We start from the raw sequence: 7,664 nt of genomic DNA on the forward strand, positions 1-7,664 counted from the left end.
GTGTATGTGACTATGGAGCTGTTTGGTGATGTCGTCTATTATGGCCTTCATAGAAGCAACAGGAGATTGTTGCATCCATCTAGAACCCTCAGAACTACAGTGCTATGATGTCACTCACTTCCACAGGCCTTGCAGAGTGTAAACAACAACAACCCAGCTTTGTTGTGTATGTAACCATAGGGATTTGTGATGTCACCTAGAACCTTCACAGCAGCGACAGCTTTATGAGGAGCATCAGCACTGCTCTGCCTGAGCAGAACCATCACCGCCATAGGTTGTCAAATAACCCGGGTTTAACCCACACAGGTAAGTCCAATGGGGTGCAGGCATGTCCTCTATGCTTACAGCTTCCCGTGGGTGTTGGTTTGATACCGTTTGGGGACAGCCAAGGAGGCATCTGCAGGCAACAAAGGTAGGTGTGTGCTTGTGTGTGTGTTTCCTATGCAGATCCTAAGCCCAGTGTCACATGCAAGTAGGAGGAGTAAGAAGGGTTCCTGGCAAATCCGGGTTATGGATTGCATTTAAAAAGGCCCCGTGGGAGTGCAATGGGCCCCTGTCTTGCTGCTTAGCAATAATGGTATGGGTTTAGGTTCTGCTGTGTGTACTGGTGGTTGACTGCCCCCCAGCCCAGAGTGTGCATGGAAAATTGTCTGGCAGCCTCCCTGACAGCAAGCAGTGATAGTGCCCATGAAGGGCACCTTGTTGGGCCCGCCCCTTTCACGGTTATCGCTTCTCGGCCTTTTGGCTAAGATCAAGTGTAGTATCTGTTCTTATCAGTTTAATATCTGATACGTCCCCTATCTGGGGACCATATATTAAATGGATTTTTGAGAACGGGGGCCGATTTCGAAGCTTGCTTCCGTCGCCCTATGCATTGACCCGATATGGCAGTATCTTCGGGTACAGTGCACCACCCCCTTACAGGGTTAAAAAGAAAGATTCCTACTTTCATTGCTACCTGCTTGCTGGCTAGCCAGCTAGCCAGCCCTGTGGGCCTTGCTGCTGCTGCAGCCAAAAAACAAAAGGTGGTGCTGCTGCTGCTTCTGCTGCTTCTGCTTCTGCTTGTGTCTGGCCGCTGTTGGAGCGTCCAGGCACAGGACTTCTGCTGCTGCTGACTAAATGGCCTCCTTAATTGGATCATTTGAGTAGCCAGCACACCTGTGCAGGTAGGGCATGACATGATAGGCAGCTGCCTTGATAGCGGGTGGGTGCTGAATGTTCCTAATTGACAAAATAAGATTAATGCTTATGAAGAAATATAAAATCTCATCCCTTCCCCAATATCGCGCCACACCCCTACCCCTTAATTCCCTGGTTGAACTTGATGGACATATGTCTTTTTTCGACCGTACTAACTATGTAACTATGTAACATAACATGGGGGGGGGGGGGGGGGGTCTCCTGGCTGTTCACACAGGTGTGTCATTGCTGTACATTGACCATGCATTGCTTCTGTGGTATTGCAAAGGCAAAGACAAATGCTTCCAGCCATCCATTGCACTAATGGATTGGTCATCAGCTGGCTGTCTATGTCCCGCATCAATATAGACCAAAGTACAGAGGGTTGGGCTATGCTATTGTGCACCTACCTGATGCATCAGAAGGTGCGAGGCCCTTGCTAAATTCTGTGCACAGACTTTGAGATCTATACTTTAGACTGTATCTAAACCTGCTCCAACATGGACTGACATTCTGGCCTACTTTCAGCCGATGCGACTTGTCTGCCGCTGAACAGTCGCTTTTTATGTATTCAGCACCTATGTATAATGTTGTAAAAATGCTCTAGAAGCTAAAGTCGCAGAAATGTCACACATATTTGGCCTGCAACTTTCTGTGCGACAAATTCAGACAGGAAAAATCAGTATAAATCCTTAGAAAATTATCCCCCAGTGTCTCCATCTGCTGGCGGTATTGAATAAGCATTGCTGCACTGATGGGGTATGCATTAGACGAAAAAAAAGAAGAAAAAGAAGAATAATACGCCCAGAAAAGAGGCGAAAAGGAGAAAAACGTAAAAAAACGTGAAAAAAAAGTAAGAGGAAGAGAAGGGAAAAAAAGGTGGAAATGGGTTTAAAAGTGATTTCGGCGGAGAAATATATATATATATATATATATATATATATATATATATATATATATATACGCGCACACACACACATATATATAAACGTATTCTCCGTTGAGATATTGCAGCCGCTGCTGTGTCCAGGCCCAGGAGCCTTAGCACTGTGCTGTGATGTCACTCAATACCACTGACATCACTAGGTGTAAACAACATCTCTCCTTTGCTGTGTATGTGACTATGGAGCTGTTTGGTGATGTCGTCTATTATGGCCTTCATAGAAGCAACAGGAGATTGTTGCATCCATCTAGAACCCTCAGAACTACAGTGCTATGATGTCACTCACTTCCACAGGCCTTGCAGAGTGTAAACAACAACAACCCAGCTTTGTTGTGTATGTAACCATAGGGATTTGTGATGTCACCTAGAACCTTCACAGCAGCGACAGCTTTATGAGGAGCATCAGCACTGCTCTGCCTGAGCAGAACCATCACCGCCATAGGTTGTCAAATAACCCGGGTTTAACCCACACAGGTAAGTCCAATGGGGTGCAGGCATGTCCTCTATGCTTACAGCTTCCCGTGGGTGTTGGTTTGATACCGTTTGGGGACAGCCAAGGAGGCATCTGCAGGCAACAAAGGTAGGTGTGTGCTTGTGTGTGTGTTTCCTATGCAGATCCTAAGCCCAGTGTCACATGCAAGTAGGAGGAGTAAGAAGGGTTCCTGGCAAATCCGGGTTATGGATTGCATTTAAAAAGGCCCCGTGGGAGTGCAATGGGCCCCTGTCTTGCTGCTTAGCAATAATGGTATGGGTTTAGGTTCTGCTGTGTGTACTGGTGGTTGACTGCCCCCCAGCCCAGAGTGTGCATGGAAAATTGTCTGGCAGCCTCCCTGACAGCAAGCAGTGATAGTGCCCATGAAGGGCACCTTGTTGGGCCCGCCCCTTTCACGGTTATCGCTTCTCGGCCTTTTGGCTAAGATCAAGTGTAGTATCTGTTCTTATCAGTTTAATATCTGATACGTCCCCTATCTGGGGACCATATATTAAATGGATTTTTGAGAACGGGGGCCGATTTCGAAGCTTGCTTCCGTCGCCCTATGCATTGACCCGATATGGCAGTATCTTCGGGTACAGTGCACCACCCCCTTACAGGGTTAAAAAGAAAGATTCCTACTTTCATTGCTACCTGCTTGCTGGCTAGCCAGCTAGCCAGCCCTGTGGGCCTTGCTGCTGCTGCAGCCAAAAAACAAAAGGTGGTGCTGCTGCTGCTTCTGCTGCTTCTGCTTCTGCTTGTGTCTGGCCGCTGTTGGAGCGTCCAGGCACAGGACTTCTGCTGCTGCTGACTAAATGGCCTCCTTAATTGGATCATTTGAGTAGCCAGCACACCTGTGCAGGTAGGGCATGACATGATAGGCAGCTGCCTTGATAGCGGGTGGGTGCTGAATGTTCCTAATTGACAAAATAAGATTAATGCTTATGAAGAAATATAAAATCTCATCCCTTCCCCAATATCGCGCCACACCCCTACCCCTTAATTCCCTGGTTGAACTTGATGGACATATGTCTTTTTTCGACCGTACTAACTATGTAACTATGTAACATAACATGGGGGGGGGGGGGTCTCCTGGCTGTTCACACAGGTGTGTCATTGCTGTACATTGACCATGCATTGCTTCTGTGGTATTGCAAAGGCAAAGACAAATGCTTCCAGCCATCCATTGCACTAATGGATTGGTCATCAGCTGGCTGTCTATGTCCCGCATCAATATAGACCAAAGTACAGAGGGTTAGGCTATGCTATTGTGCACCTACCTGATGCATCAGAAGGTGCGAGGCCCTTGCTAAATTCTGTGCACAGACTTTGAGATCTATACTTTAGACTGTATCTAAACCTGCTCCAACATGGACTGACATTCTGGCCTACTTTCAGCCGATGCGACTTGTCTGTCGCTGAACAGTCGCTTTTTATGTATTCAGCACCTATGTATAATGTTGTAAAAATGCTCTAGAAGCTAAAGTCGCAGAAATGTCACACATATTTGGCCTGCAACTTTGTGTGCGACAAATTCAGACAGGAACAATCAGTATAAATCCTTAGAAAATTATCCCCCAGTGTCTCCATCTGCTGGCGGTATTGAATAAGCATTGCTGCACTGATGGGGTATGCATTAGACGAAAAAAAAGAAGAAAAAGAAGAATAATACGCCCAGAAAAGAGGCGAAAAGGAGAAAAACGTAAAAAAACGTGAAAAAAAAGTAAGAGGAAGAGAAGGGAAAAAAAGGTGGAAATGGGTTTAAAAGTGATTTCGGCGGAGAAATATATATATATATATATATATATATATATATACGCGCACACACACACATATATATAAACGTATTCTCCGTTGAGATATTGCAGCCGCTGCTGTGTCCAGGCCCAGGAGCCTTAGCACTGTGCTGTGATGTCACTCAATACCACTGACATCACTAGGTGTAAACAACATCTCTCCTTTGCTGTGTATGTGACTATGGAGCTGTTTGGTGATGTCGTCTATTATGGCCTTCATAGAAGCAACAGGAGATTGTTGCATCCATCTAGAACCCTCAGAACTACAGTGCTATGATGTCACTCACTTCCACAGGCCTTGCAGAGTGTAAACAACAACAACCCAGCTTTGTTGTGTATGTAACCATAGGGATTTGTGATGTCACCTAGAACCTTCACAGCAGCGACAGCTTTATGAGGAGCATCAGCACTGCTCTGCCTGAGCAGAACCATCACCGCCATAGGTTGTCAAATAACCCGGGTTTAACCCACACAGGTAAGTCCAATGGGGTGCAGGCATGTCCTCTATGCTTACAGCTTCCCGTGGGTGTTGGTTTGATACCGTTTGGGGACAGCCAAGGAGGCATCTGCAGGCAACAAAGGTAGGTGTGTGCTTGTGTGTGTGTTTCCTATGCAGATCCTAAGCCCAGTGTCACATGCAAGTAGGAGGAGTAAGAAGGGTTCCTGGCAAATCCGGGTTATGGGTTGCATTTAAAAAGGCCCCGTGGGAGTGCAATGGGCCCCTGTCTTGCTGCTTAGCAATAATGGTATGGGTTTAGGTTCTGCTGTGTGTACTGGTGGTTGACTGCCCCCCAGCCCAGAGTGTGCATGGAAAATTGTCTGGCAGCCTCCCTGACAGCAAGCAGTGATAGTGCCCATGAAGGGCACCTTGTTGGGCCCGCCCCTTTCACGGTTATCGCTTCTCGGCCTTTTGGCTAAGATCAAGTGTAGTATCTGTTCTTATCAGTTTAATATCTGATACGTCCCCTATCTGGGGACCATATATTAAATGGATTTTTGAGAACGGGGGCCGATTTCGAAGCTTGCTTCCGTCGCCCTATGCATTGACCCGATATGGCAGTATCTTCGGGTACAGTGCACCACCCCCTTACAGGGTTAAAAAGAAAGATTCCTACTTTCATTGCTACCTGCTTGCTGGCTAGCCAGCTAGCCAGCCCTGTGGGCCTTGCTGCTGCTGCAGCCAAAAAACAAAAGGTGGTGCTGCTGCTGCTTCTGCTGCTTCTGCTTCTGCTTGTGTCTGGCCGCTGTTGGAGCGTCCAGGCACAGGACTTCTGCTGCTGCTGACTAAATGGCCTCCTTAATTGGATCATTTGAGTAGCCAGCACACCTGTGCAGGTAGGGCATGACATGATAGGCAGCTGCCTTGATAGCGGGTGGGTGCTGAATGTTCCTAATTGACAAAATAAGATTAATGCTTATGAAGAAATATAAAATCTCATCCCTTCCCCAATATCGCGCCACACCCCTACCCCTTAATTCCCTGGTTGAACTTGATGGACATATGTCTTTTTTCGACCGTACTAACTATGTAACTATGTAACATAACATGGGGGGGGGGGGGGTCTCCTGGCTGTTCACACAGGTGTGTCATTGCTGTACATTGACCATGCATTGCTTCTGTGGTATTGCAAAGGCAAAGACAAATGCTTCCAGCCATCCATTGCACTAATGGATTGGTCATCAGCTGGCTGTCTATGTCCCGCATCAATATAGACCAAAGTACAGAGGGTTAGGCTATGCTATTGTGCACCTACCTGATGCATCAGAAGGTGCGAGGCCCTTGCTAAATTCTGTGCACAGACTTTGAGATCTATACTTTAGACTGTATCTAAACCTGCTCCAACATGGACTGACATTCTGGCCTACTTTCAGCCGATGCGACTTGTCTGTCGCTGAACAGTCGCTTTTTATGTATTCAGCACCTATGTATAATGTTGTAAAAATGCTCTAGAAGCTAAAGTCGCAGAAATGTCACACATATTTGGCCTGCAACTTTCTGTGCGACAAATTCAGACAGGAAAAATCAGTATAAATCCTTAGAAAATTATCCCCCAGTGTCTCCATCTGCTGGCGGTATTGAATAAGCATTGCTGCACTGATGGGGTATGCATTAGACGAAAAAAAAGAAGAAAAAGAAGAATAATACGCCCAGAAAAGAGGCGAAAAGGAGAAAAACGTAAAAAAACGTGAAAAAAAAGTAAGAGGAAGAGAAGGGAAAAAAAGGTGGAAATGGGTTTAAAAGTGATTTCGGCGGAGAAATATATATATATATATATATATATATATATATATATATACGCGCACACACACACATATATATAAACGTATTCTCCGTTGAGATATTGCAGCCGCTGCTGTGTCCAGGCCCAGGAGCCTTAGCACTGTGCTGTGATGTCACTCAATACCACTGACATCACTAGGTGTAAACAACATCTCTCCTTTGCTGTGTATGTGACTATGGAGCTGTTTGGTGATGTCGTCTATTATGGCCTTCATAGAAGCAACAGGAGATTGTTGCATCCATCTAGAACCCTCAGAACTACAGTGCTGTGATGTCACTCACTTCCACAGGCCTTGCAGAGTGTAAACAACAACAACCCAGCTTTGTTGTGTATGTAACCATAGGGATTTGTGATGTCACCTAGAACCTTCACAGCAGCGACAGCTTTATGAGGAGCATCAGCACTGCTCTGCCTGAGCAGAACCATCACTGCCATAGGTTGTCAAATAACCCGGGTTTAACCCACACAGGTAAGTCCAATGGGGTGCAGGCATGTCCTCTATGCTTACAGCTTCCCGTGGGTGTTGGTTTGATACCGTTTGGGGACAGCCAAGGAGGCATCTGCAGGCAACAAAGGTAGGTGTGTGCTTGTGTGTGTGTTTCCTATGCAGATCCTAAGCCCAGTGTCACATGCAAGTAGGAGGAGTAAGAAGGGTTCCTGGCAAATCCGGGTTATGGATTGCATTTAAAAAGGCCCCGTGGGAGTGCAATGGGCCCCTGTCTTGCTGCTTAGCAATAATGGTATGGGTTTAGGTTCTGCTGTGTGTACTGGTGGTTGACTGCCCCCCAGCCCAGAGTGTGCATGGAAAATTGTCTGGCAGCCTCCCTGACAGCAAGCAGTGATAGTGCCCATGAAGGGCACCTTGTTGGGCCCGCCCCTTTCACGGTTATCGCTTCTCGGCCTTTTGGCTAAGATCAAGTGTAGTATCTGTTCTTATCAGTTTAATATCTGATACGTCCCCTATCTGGGGACCATATATTAAATGGATTTTT

General features: G+C 46.5%; 3 non-coding genes and 1 pseudogene across 3 annotated transcripts; all 4 read left to right on the forward strand.

Moving 5' to 3' along the window:
• The first annotated feature begins 725 nt into the window (after positions 1 to 725).
• LOC130300747 (U2 spliceosomal RNA) lies at positions 726 to 916 on the forward strand. The gene has a single exon (XR_008851574.1). It is a non-coding gene; the product is annotated as a U2 spliceosomal RNA (small nuclear RNA).
• A 2,099-nt stretch (positions 917 to 3,015) lies between these two features.
• LOC130300748 (U2 spliceosomal RNA) lies at positions 3,016 to 3,206 on the forward strand. The gene has a single exon (XR_008851575.1). It is a non-coding gene; the product is annotated as a U2 spliceosomal RNA (small nuclear RNA).
• Positions 3,207 to 5,284: 2,078 nt separating this feature from the next.
• Positions 5,285 to 5,475, forward strand: LOC130300749 (U2 spliceosomal RNA). Its single transcript, XR_008851576.1, has one exon. It is a non-coding gene; the product is annotated as a U2 spliceosomal RNA (small nuclear RNA).
• A 2,085-nt stretch (positions 5,476 to 7,560) lies between these two features.
• On the forward strand, positions 7,561 to 7,664 carry LOC130300761 (U2 spliceosomal RNA; annotated as a pseudogene; the record flags this gene model as incomplete).

Source organism: Hyla sarda, unplaced genomic scaffold (assembly GCF_029499605.1).
Source record: "Hyla sarda isolate aHylSar1 unplaced genomic scaffold, aHylSar1.hap1 scaffold_1098, whole genome shotgun sequence".
Lineage (NCBI taxonomy): Eukaryota > Metazoa > Chordata > Amphibia > Anura > Hylidae > Hyla > Hyla sarda.